The sequence below is a fragment of the Lacerta agilis genome, chromosome 3, assembly GCF_009819535.1.
Source record: "Lacerta agilis isolate rLacAgi1 chromosome 3, rLacAgi1.pri, whole genome shotgun sequence".
NCBI classification, from domain to species: Eukaryota; Metazoa; Chordata; class Lepidosauria; order Squamata; family Lacertidae; genus Lacerta; species Lacerta agilis.
In genome coordinates, this window is record NC_046314.1 from 57,065,836 (window position 1) to 57,078,627 (window position 12,792).

At 40.4% G+C, this 12,792-nt stretch overlaps 1 protein-coding gene across 11 annotated transcripts in view; it reads left to right on the forward strand.

Annotated features, from left to right (window-relative positions):
• Positions 1 to 1,899: 1,899 nt before the first annotated feature.
• EYA4 (EYA transcriptional coactivator and phosphatase 4) overlaps positions 1,900 to 12,792 on the forward strand; it is a 105,073-nt gene continuing 94,180 nt past the window's right edge. For 4 of the 11 annotated variants that reach the window (XR_004426232.1, XM_033143811.1, XM_033143810.1 and 1 more), the window contains exon 1: positions 1,903 to 2,140. The gene's annotated coding sequence lies outside the window, so the exon portion shown is untranslated. Of the gene's footprint in view, positions 2,141 to 12,792 lie in introns of all 11 variants that reach the window. The other 7 variants (XM_033143801.1, XM_033143805.1, XM_033143806.1 and 4 more) reach the window with 3 other exon arrangements.

The following is a 12,792-nucleotide window of genomic DNA, read 5'->3' on the forward strand; positions in this document are numbered from 1 at the left end:
TTTCCCATTCAACTCCTCTGTCTGCTAATTCTAAAATGGCAGTGGGGCAGAAACCACACACCCACAATGTTGTCCCGCCTCCTGATCTCCAGCTGAAGCAATGCAAAAGCAGTACATGAGAGAAGACTGAGGCATGCACTGCAGAATGTAGCGAAGTAAGCCTACACTATGCTTTGCCATAATCCAAACATCCAGCAGGCTCTGTATGGCAGGGTGAGCAGAAGGTAGCTCTGGATCTACTGGTATCAACATTAGACTGGCAAATAGATTTCTGACTCCTAGCTGTTTAACAATAGCATCAACAAAATGAACCCCTTGCTGCCCTAAATAATACTGCTGAAATGAAGAAAGCTTTGGGGAAAGGAAGCGCAGATTGCTTTGTGTGGAAGGGCTGCAAAACCCATCTGGTGCTACTGGAAACAATTATTCAATTCTATATGTATGCCTTTAGGGCAAGGCTATAGTTGGCAAATACTGGAGTTTTAGTAAAAAAAAAAAAATCCAGAGTAGATCCCACAAGCCTGGTCTGCCCACCCCCATTTTATATTGCCTGACAAAAATTCGCCAGTGTCCCTCACCATCACTCAATGCACCATCTATGTCAACCCAGCTTCAGGGATTCAGGGCTGTGGGCTGCCCTGTCTGAAGCTGAGGTGGGTGGATGGCTGGGAGGGATCCAAAGCAGAATGTGAAGGCCATGTTTTTTGCTTTCAAATCATTGCAAGTGGAGGCTAGGAAAGCTTTCCCCCATTGCTGGGCGAGCACCTTCCTCTCGGGCAAAATGGCTCTATCCCTAAGGGAGGCTGAGCGCACCTTCCCTCCTTTTCGGAACCAGCGGGGAACTGAAGGGCGGGGCAGCAGGAAACTTGCGCGCGCAGCAGGTTCGGCGGCGGGGGAGGGGCGAGGCCAACGGCCCTAAGTGCACGTGCCTCTTCCCGCCAACGTAGCGCCACCAGGCCAATGCCCCGCGCGAGGAAACAACCAATGGCAAGAGGGACCAGCCGCTCCAGGAGGGGCTGCTGTAAACATGCTTCTCCCCTTCCTGCTTCACACACGCACACACATAAATAAACGCACGCAGCGACGTTATCCCGCGACCGAGCGCGCCACCACAAAACTTGCCACGGCTCCCTCCACAAGTGCAAAAACAAGAAAGCATCCAGAAAGTTGGGCAACGTGGCGCGCTTCCTCCCCCCCCCCCGCGCCTCCTCCCAACTCCCCTCACGCGCGCGCCTGGGTGCGTGTTTTAGTTTCCAATTCTCCTCACGGAAAGCTGCTCTCTTTTGTTTTCCTCAGTTTTACTTTCCCCCTTCTTCCTTAACTACTTGAAGAAAGACAGTGGTGGTGGAGGGAGGGAGCACAACTTTGGAAGGGGTGCCCCCAACCCCACCCTTTTTAATTTTTTTGCTTCGACTTGGAAACAGCGAATCAATAAAGGCGGAGCGGCGACCGCGGGAATAAAAGTAGTGGCAGGAGAAGGTGAGTGCGCCTCTTTTCTCCCCCCCCCCCAGTTTCTTCCATTTGCTTCCCTAGGGGGTCTTCCCTGGTGTATGTGGGGGACATCCCTCTTCCCCCCCCCAACACCGCCGCCCCTTATCTAACGCTGCTTTCCTTTAAAACAGCCCCCACAAGCGAGTCTCCTGGTCCTCCTCCGGAGGCAAACATGCCCAGGAGCCCCCAGCTCAGCTGCTGACGAGGCCCGACGGCGCCTTGACTGCCGCGGGGGGGGGGGAAGGGTCCGTTCCGCGTCCGCGGAGCTACCGAAACCCATTTTGCCCTTCGCGTCACGGGACGAGGTCCAGGCGCAGAGTGGGCGGGCGGGGCGTGTGTTTGTGTGCACGGCGGAAACACGCGACATTTTGCCGAGAGGGGGACGACGGCGACGCTCTTGCAAGCGGTGGTTGGACTCGGCAGGGACTTGGTTCCCCCCCCCCCTCAAATCTCTTGCCTCCCTCCAGGTCACCTCGCCTCGTTATTTGCCCCGTAACGGGGGGCGAGAGGAAATCGAGGGGCGTCCAGGGAAAAACAACCGCAAAACTTTTTGCTTCGTTCTCTCTCCTGAATCCCCACTTCCGGGGCTATTCTGTCTCGGGTTTCCTTCCTCGGCTTCTTATGCCATTATAACAAACGTGACATACCGGTAAGGGAAATCAGGCGGCCGCTTTTGATCTCGCTGCGCTGCTCGTCGCCGTCGCTTTCCGGGTTTCTGTTTCAAAGGCTCGCCTTCGCTCCGGGTCCCCCTGGGCGAGCTGCTCGACCCGAGCCAGGGCGGTGTGGTGTTTCAGCTCGGGGGAGAGAGAGAGAGAGAGAGAGAGAGAGAGGCACGGTTCGGGTGCGGGTTAGAGTAGGGTTCTCCCCCCCTCCTTTCTTGACCGCAAAAAAAGTCTCTTAAAAGTTTCGATGCGAGGACTGGTGTTGTGCAACTTGCCAGCAAATGGAACTTGCACGCATGGAGGTTGTAGAATTAAGAAAGTCGCTCTGCGAACGGTGGGAATTGATGCCAGCTTTTTGGGAACGACTATAAACTGTTTTTCATTCCCCTGGACTTGGATTGTAAAGCTTGGATCTGGAATATATTACTCTGCTCCGTTGAAGAGCCTGGGACTTCCCAGCCTCCGTCTTACGTTCTTTTTTTTAAAGCAACATCGCAGTTGGGTTTGGTTTTTTTTTAAGATATACAGTAGTTGCTGTTCAGGCTGGCGCAGACGTAAAATGCAGATAGATTTTTAGAAAGGTACAGAGCTCAAGCGGCTTTTTGCTTGTTTGTTTCGCTCTCTTTCAGAAAAACCGAGTGTGTGCACGTAGGCTTAAAAGTACACAAAGCAGCTACTGCTTTGATTGTTCGTGTGGTGCTGACGGGGGGTGGGTGGGGGCGAAGGAACTTTCCTGATCTCAGGGAGTATCGTGATCTTCATTTAGGTGCAATGTACCGGGGTTATGTTTTGCTCGGAAACCACTTCCACGTGGAGAGGTCTGGTGTGTATGTACATACTTGAAGTATTAGAATTCTCAGTGTTCGTCCCAGTGGGCTTTTGGCCATTAGTTTGACTTTCTGGCTGTCATTAGACACTCCCAAAATCTGCTATAAAGGAGCTGGAGGACAGCTTTTGGCTTTATGGTTGCATGGTATGTTGTTTTAACGTTCTTTTTCTCTTACCTTGAGGCCGTTGAATCATTGGTAGGGAAATGTGATTGGTAAAATGTGTCTACATGCAAACTTCCATTGTCTGCTTTTTAAAATCTGATGATCTCCTTACCTTTGCATCAATTTCATTGTCATGCATTGAAAAACCATTGGCGTATGAAGTGCTGCTTTTCCAATGAAGATTCAGGGATTGACTGGGGTTTTGTCTACCTGTGAGAAAATTACTAGTATTGAAATCTTACATAATTTTCATGTTTGATATTTTACCCTGTGGTCAAAGTTTTTAAAACAAAATGAACGTTGCTTTTATTCCACAATTGCCGTGAATAGCAGTTTGCAGAGAATATTCCATTACCATTATTAGTTCACATATCTTTAATATGGATTAAATTGACTTTGAAAGATAGTGTTTTGATCAAAATACATTTTTGATACTTTTACTTGAATTTGTGGAGTTTAACACTGCTTTACTTTCCCTCAATAAAGCTGTAGTAAAGGCACATAGGTTTTGTATATCAGCGCCATACTTCATTCTCGCTGCATTACACTGAGAATACAAACTTTCTCAATTATGTTGACATAATTTTATTCAGTGCTTTATTATCTATCTGTGAAAGAACAAGCTCATATACAAAATAATCTCTAGCATTTATATTCTGTTTATATTGCAATGGAACTTTCAGTCTTGCCACAAAATAAAAGCCACATATTTACAGATGTGTTATGGGTGCAATTAGTAATGTAATACTTTTCCCCTATTGCTTTGAAGTATACTAGCATATATTCAGTGTATGCTTACTGTATTTCATCTGGCACAATGTTTTTGGAACCCTTTATTCCTGTGCAATAGAAACCTGTTTCGACAGTAATTGACAGAGAGCTCATGGACAGAATTCTAGGTCATGCTGCCATAATAGTCTTGAGTTTCTCAATAATATAGCTCACAATGATTTTTACATAAATTCATCAGAGATGCATATTTAAATCTGCATTCCTAGGCACATAAACTTGGTAGTTCTCCTGATATCGGTGAAACTTACTTTCAAATAAAAGTTTTTAGGATTGGGGATCACAACATCTTTTTAGGCCATTGATGCAAATTTGAGATGCAAACATGCATAACTACAGTATTTTGTTGTAGTTGCAGTTAAATGGTAACATCAAATGTGCCATTTTGTCGCTTCTGATGGGTTGATACCAAGTTACCCTGTAAATTATCATTCATCCCATCCTCAAATATTATCATATTCTTGAAAGAGGACAACAGAATATGTAATATGTTAAAGTGATGTATATCATAATGACTTCTGTAGGGCTTCTGATATTCAGGTAATGATTTTTGCCTCCTGAAAAGGAAAGTTGGTTTGGGGGTTGGGTTGATTGCTCAATCATTATATCTGAGTATTATTTTTTGTAAAGGTTTTTATTTTAACTTTTGAAAATGAAGACTTATGAACCCTTTCTTAAAAAGCAGGTTTTCGTTTTTATATAGTGAGTTTATTTGGCATAGTTTTATATAGCAGCTGCTGATCATATTTCATAGAGCTGTTAAAGCACTTAAAACCTAAAATTAGGTACTGTCTGGTAGTAAATATTTCAAATCGTTGCTTGAAGAAATAAATGGAGAAGTGGTTCTCTAAAATCCATTGCTGAACAAAAAGCAAGTAGGATTTTAATATTAAAAATAACAAATACCTGGGACAATTTACTTCCATATAATATGTTTTTAGTGCTCCTTTGTAAGTGACTCACTATTGAGAAATCTTAGAATGATTTCTCTATGGTTGTTGAAAACATGGGATATTGACACTACATTCAGTTGCAAAAGCGAACACCATTTTCACCCCTACTTCTTTTTCCCTAAAACGTTGTAGAACAGAAGATTGCACATTTATCTGCTTTGTGTGATCAAAGTTTAACATGTTCCCCAAAGTATTAACTTTTCTCACATTTCAAACCAGTGATGAACTTGGAATTTTACAAAATAGCTTCAGATAGCTAGATACTGATTTTGTTTAATTATTTTACCTTCAGTTAATAGAAATGAACCAAAGATAAATAATGTTGTGAGTAATACTCTAGATTAAAACAAAATGTAGTTTCATGTAGTTTCAAGCATTTTAAAAATGCATAAATCCTCTTGATACATCGGATTTGATAACAACACCAGCCCAGTGTAGTGACCTACACCAGTGTCATAAGCTTGAATGTGCTTTGTAGCTTCAGCCCTGCTCTCATTGCTGCCTTGAACACAATTAATAGAAAGATGCAATATTCCGTATTTTTCCGTGTATAAGACTAGGTTTCCCCCCTAAAAAATAATGTCAAAAATTAGGGGGTGTCTTATACTTTGGACCATCTCCCCCCATTTTCTTATATCTTGAGTCTCCAAAAATAGGGGGCGTCTTACACATGGGGGCGTCTTATAGATGGAAAAATAAGGTAAGTATTTCAAAAAACAAATAAAGGTTAGTTGCAATTGGAAAGCAAATTGTTAATAGTGCTTTGTAAAAAATTTATAGCACAAATAGATTGATACTTTGTGACTATTTTACAGTTTAATCAATGATTTGAATGTAAACAAAGCAGTTTTACTTAAGAACACATCATTTTTATCTTTTTTAGAAAGAGTATTATATAAAAGATACCTCAAGTCTAACCTTTCCCTGTCAATGAAAAGTGCTAATTGAATATGCAAGTTTTGACATAATAGTTTAGATTGATGCTTGAAACTTTCAGCCTTCTTGTCTTTTTTAATTGTTCTTCAGATTTCATACCAGTATTCTGCATGGAACGATTAGGCTGCAATTCTATACCACTATACCAGTTGTATACAATTCTATACCTGAGATTAAGTCTCATTTAAATCAAGGGGACTTACTTCTGAGTAGAGGATTGTGTTGTTAATGTCTTATAAAATAAAAATTGTTATTGAAGATGAAGTTGATATTTTAACAATTTTTAAGAGATCAAAAAGGTGCAGATATTTTGTAGTGAGTAAAGATTACAGTGTATGAACACAATCCAACAAAGGTGTTCAAGTTAAAATTCGGGAATTGTATCCCAATCCTGTCATCACTTGCTTAGGAGTAAACCTTATTGAGTTCAGGAGGACATTTCTTAGTAGGCATTCTTAGAATTCACTTTCAGTCATAACTGGGGTAGACTCACTAAAATCAACTACCAGTAAGTATGAGCTAATTGGATACAAGCCTTGTTTAGCAGAGACTGACATGGAAGCAGTGTTTGGCAAACCATTTGTTTCCAAATCTGTTCTGAAGACAGTTTGACGTGCTTTACATACTAAGTTTAAAAAATACAGCCATCATTCCATTGATGGTTTTATCTGTCATGAAAGAAGAATAGCCCATATTTATCATGACAGGAATGACCAATAGTGAGTCTTATTCGTGTGCCCTCCTTTCTTTTCCTTTGCTGCAACCATGTGAAGAAAACGATGTGTCTGCTTCCATTTTAGATTAACCACAGATTAGCTTTATGTCCAAATTCTAAAGTGTGATTAATTTTAATTATGGTTTGTTGAACCAAGCAAGCTTCATTGCCAGTGGTTTTAAATTGGTTTGTTTCAAACAAACCATAGTTAAGATTAGCCACACTTTGGGTTTAGTCATAATGCCAAACTGCAGTTAATGAAATGGAAGTGAAAACATCTGAATGCCGCATGACCATGCCAGAGGAGGAGAAGATTGGGGCCATACCTTGTCACAATAAACCATGGTTCACTGTGATCTCCAAATTCAGCCAGTTACTCCAACTTCAGCCTTATATAGGTAAATATATTTATAGAAATACATTTGCAACACTTTCTATATGGGGCTGTAATATAAAGTATTGAAGGTTATTTTTATTTTTTGCTTTAAAAGTTTAGACCTCTTACTGTGCAAATGATCCATATTTTGTCTAAGTACTATTTGATTTTTCTCTCTCACTTTTAATCTAGGTTGTTAGATTGGTGTTCTTTGTATATAAATGTTTTTTGCATAATCTGACAACATAATTTCAGCAGGGCTGGGTATTTTGGAAACCCATTCAGTTGCTTTGTGAGTGCTCTGCTAAGTTAGTTGTGACAGATATATTTTTCTTATTGTTTTACAACTCATCAGAAAAAGTAGGAAAATTGATTTGGTTTTTCCTACTAGGTAACAATCTCTGAATTGTTGTTGTTCAGTCGTTCAGTTGTGTCTGACTCTTCGTGACCCCATGGACCAGAGCACGCCAGGCACCCCTATCCTCCACTGCCTCCCACAGTTTGTTCAAACACATGCTAGTCGCTTTGAGAACACTGTCCAACCATCTCATCCTCTGTCGTCCCCTTCTCGTTGTGCCCTCCATCTTTCCCAACATCAGGGTCTTTTCCAGGGAGTCTTCTCTTCTCATGAGGTGGCCAAAGTACTGGAGCCTCAACTTCAGGATCTGTCCTTCCAGTGAGCACTCAGGGCTGATTTCTTTAAGGATGGATATGTTTGATATTTTTGCAGTCCATGGGACTTTCAAGAGTCTCCTCCAGCACCATAATTCAAAAGCATCAATTCTTCGAATTCTCTGAATTGCTGCATACTAAAGATGTTTCTGAACTGTATCTTTCTCTTTTTTAGTGGATAGTAACTAGCATATTACATTAACTCCACATGAATTTATAACAGGACATTGCATTACAATGAAAGATCTGTATTTCATATTTTTTAGTCAAGTTTAGAATAGGACTAGACTTTTTGATACCTGTAGTTGTTCACCATTAACTTTAATAATGTGTTGCATCAGTTGTAACCTATATCGTTAGATTTAAATTTATGTTCACAGTAGTGTAAAGTGTTATGCCCTTAACGTTTAAGTGAAAACAAACAAAAAACAGATATATTAATTTATAGGTTATGTTACAAAGCACAATACACAAAAGTTCTACTTGCCCATGGAGCATTCCTCATGCACACTATATATTAAAATTAAGGAGACTTTCAAAGTAGTTTCGGATGAAGGTGTAGTGAAGTAAAAAATCCCATTCCATGTCTCTGAATCTTTGAATGGTTCTATAAAGTAGTTCTTCGAGTCTTTGCCATAATTAAATCCAGAAACCACCTACTTCAATAAGTACCGGTAATTACATTGTTAATCCAGGTCCTAGTGAAGGAAGGCAGAAGCGTGATATTGGTGTAGGCAGCCAACTGGATATAACCTGGATTGGTTAATTAGATGTGTGTAATTTGGAAAAATAGTAAAGGGCATATTCTTTTAAATACAGTATTTGTATATGTCATTTAGTATAAATTACATATCATACTGCCATGGCACCAGAAAACTACTTTTTCCACACCTGCCATCTGCGGTGGGTGAATTGGCTCAGTGTGCACCAGAGTTCCTCTGCCTTTAAAGCATTATGTACTCAAAACAATAGAAGGGGAAACCTCTGTATGTAAATAGTGAGTGACTGTACATACACATGTTCTCTAATAATGATGCATAGCATCTTGATGAATACATGGAAGCTTCATGGGGTTCCTGAATTGTGGGGCACAAATGTCTATAGCTATACAAGGCTGTGACAGTGCAGGATGGACCTCAAAAAGTCATTTTAGTTAAAATATGAGATCTTAATTTGGTTTTGGTTCCTTTCTGTTGACCCTCTATGAAATTTTAAACTCTTGGGGTTTAGCCAATGCTATCTATGTGTCCTCTTCTCACACAATGAGACTTCACTTTCCTCTCCTCCCTGCAGTCCTAGGTGTACCCTTAAAATTTACTCTGGGATGTTGGGAGATAGGAAAGTAAAGTCCTGTTGCACAAGAGGAAACCACTCTCTGTTGGATTATGCCATTGGATTTTCAGTACAGGTAGTTGTATGTAAAGAATTTATATTAAACATCATTTCCCAATACCATGTTTCTTTGAAGATTTATGATAAACAGTTTTTTAAAAAAGAAAATAATGCTATCGGTGCTCAGGAATGTGATAAATTATTTTATAAAAAACAATAACAACAACAATAACTTATTTATACCCACCCATTTGGCTTGTAGGTTATAATGAATCTACAGACTCTGTTTTTCAGCAACTTAAACTATTCTTGCCCCCAGGTACACACAGTGAGGATCATTGTACATATTATGGGCCACATAAACTACCTCTAACCCAAATTTCCGTTCCACTTTTGATGTCCTGTGCAGCTCTTTTAAAGGGTCCCTAGCATGTCACAAGAGGACGTGGGTGGTGCTGTGGGTTAAACCACAGAGCCTAGGGCTTGCTGATCGGAAGGTTGGCGGTTCGAATCCCCATGTCGGGGTGAGCTCCCGTTGCTCGGTCCCTGCTCCTGCCAACCTAGCAGTCTTGAAAGCATGCAGTGCAAGTAGATATATAGGTACCACTCCAGCGAGAAGGTAAACGGCATTTCCGTGAGCTGCTCTGGTTCGCCAGAAGCGGCTTAGTCATGCTGGCCACATGACCCGGAAGCTGTACGCCGGCTCCCTCGGCCAGTAAAGCAAGATGAGCGCTGCAACCGCAGAATCGTCCGTGACTGGACCTAACGGTCAGGGGTCCCTTTATCTTTAGCATGTCACAAGAGCCTTTTCTTGGAAGCTCAGGGTGCCGCAATGAGGAGGGGGCAGAGAATTCCCTTTGCACAAATGACTTTGTGCTCATCCTCCATTAGTTACAACTCAGTACCTTCTGGTGGACACCCAAAATAATTGAAGTCCACACCTTAAATGTAGCATGCAGATATGTCAGGATATTCTTACCATCGAAGAATACTTGACAGGGAGCTGGGATTAGGTGTTATGCAATTTATTGTCAAGGAGACACTTGGTGGCAAATTTGGGTTTGCTGCTTTACCTGTGTAAATAGCTGCCCCCTATAATGCCTGGTTTAATGGCTAAAATATGTCCTTGAAGTACAAGAAAAATATCTAACCTTCAATCTTTAAGTCTGAAAAGCCTCTGATGGACTACTGCCTAAATTCTAGTAGGCTACCTGCCAAGTCAGGTTGAAGCAGTGGCTGTTTGCTAAATGTACTCAGATGCAAGACTGAGAAGCAGTCTTACTTATCTTGCTTTACCTCCCCCCCCCCCCGGCCGCACTTCCATTTTACAGGTAAAACTGGGCTGGAAGCTTAGAACAAAATTCAATTTAAAACTGCTAGGAGTGGTGTCCGCATACTGCTTCCCAGTTTCATAAGGCAAAATACTAATTCTCCAAATGGAATGACTGTAAAATATCCAGTTATTAGAATGGCAGATATTAGAACAGCAGGTTATTGAAGAATCCATTGAACTGGTTTATTGTAATCACCTCATTATTATGTACTGTAAAATAATGGTTTGTATTTACCCCCTAGTGAGCTTTTTTGTTTAAGTCTTGTCATGTTTTATGATTTATGTTTGTACAAAGAAATGATGATAGTTTTGTGCTTTGTTATTGAAAAATAAAAAGAAGGGAAGAACAAAAAGCGGGTTATTTGTATTTATTATGTATACAAGTTTACATGTTTATCTCCAAAATTACAAATCCAAAATGTGTAAAATAACTTTTATGGCCAGTGGTTTAGACCACAGTGCCACCCGCATCCCCTATGGTACTAACACCCAGTGCAGAAATACATATTGTGGGTTGGAAAGTTTTCAAATAATTTTCTTGGTATATAACTTGGATGGTTGTCATCTTTATTGTTAAGGTTTTTTATTGGAAGTATTTGTTCTATGATGGTCTGCAGGATAGACTGTATTGGTTCGGCAGTTTAGAGGCAAAATAGTATGTGCATTTGGACAAGATGCAAAATACAGTCATACCTCATGTTACGGCCGCTGCAGGTTGCGTTGGTCACAGGATACGAACGCGCCGAACCTGGAAGTACCAGAATGGGTTAGTTCCGGGTTTGGCAATTTGTGCATGCGCAGAAGCGCCGAATTACGCTTTGCGCATGTGCAGAAGTGCTGAATCACGTTGCGCACATACGGAGATGCGACACTTCATGTTGTGTTCTGCTCATGTTGCGAACGGGGCTCCGGAATGGATCCTGATCGCAACATGAGGTACCACTGTAATGGCTTAGTGTCAGCTATCAGGCATGCTTGCTCCTCCCTTTGTCTCTGGCATGGCTTTATTGGGGAGATCAGTAGTTGTGCATTAGATTAATTGCAGATTTGTCATGATATTCAAAGACTAAATATATAAATATTTAATTTTTGTAACTGACATTTCATGGCCACATCCCAGGTGACAATTGAATACAGATGAATAAACAAGAATGTAAGTGTGATATGTAGAAGTGGCAGTAGTGATTAAAAAATAATGTCCATAGGTACTCCTGTCTTTTTCTTTTCTTTTTTTAGGAATGGCATCTTGTAGCACAGATTTCTACATTGTTCTACAATTGCAAATAAAAGTTGAAAGACAGAAAAGGAATAAATTAGGTATATTTCCAAATTAATGTCTTTAAGAGCAGCTAAAATACTCTAAATCTTGTTGTAAAATCTTCCCAGTAGTATACCTGCCTATAGTTACACAACTGTGTTTAGATGTAGAAGGAATATAAGGCATGCAGATTTGTGTGTAGTGATAGTTGTTAAATGTAAATAAAACACACAATTCATTTTATGCTCTATTGTAGCATTTTATGAACACAATGCTAATATGAGAATAATGAGGGGGTTGATGTGGAAGAGGTACTGTGAACAGGATTCCTGCATGCAGACCAGGATGAAGGAAGAACACAGTGAGGCACCAAGTTATGTTTTGTTTTGCTGGGCATATTATTCAGTGATAATATTGAAGCAGAACACTCTTCATTTTGTGAATGATATTGAAAGCTCATTGCTGTTTTTTTCAGGGAAGAGTGCACAATTCACCTAATGAGTCTGTCAGCAAAGCACTTCACAAGGACTTCTGCTTGTGGGAGTGTAACCTCCTTTCCCCACAATTAACATCTGTAGAAAATGTCATGAAGTTAGTTTGGATGGAATATAGGCCTACACTGTATGCTTCCACAAATTTCTGCCTATTTGGCAGCAAATACAGCAGCATACTGTTAGAGATACAAACACTGTATAAGGAATAACAACTACTTATTTATGGATAGTTATTTTGTAGTATTTTACCTGAATGGTCAGAATTGTTTTCTTAAATTAGCTTAACTGTTTTAAACAATTGTTATTTTACTAATGAACAACAAATGACCTTCTAAAACAAAAAACAAAATTAATACTGTTTATATCGAGTGTGCATGTCTACATTTCTTCATGATTTGTTGTTCGGATGAAGTGAATCATTTTGGTGTGTATCTGAGTACAGCTAGATTGAAAAGTAATGTTGCATTTTTGCAAATTGGTTGTATTTTGTAACTGAGAGATAATGAAACCTGTTTTCAAAATGACAATTGTTTGTAAGTAATCTGGCATGTGTCCTTTTAGCTGCTTTTCTGACCAGAATACCCTTTGGTTAGTTGATTTGGAAGGGATTGGAGTGAGATAAATGTAAAGTTAACATACTCTGCCTAAGTGGGGTCTACAATCTTCATTCTCATCAGTGCTTGGGGGCTTCCCACATATTTGTTTAATTTTCATTTGTTTTATAGTTATTGTTATGGTACATAATATCTCTTTTAAAATACTGTGGAATGGATATTCATTTTCTCGGTG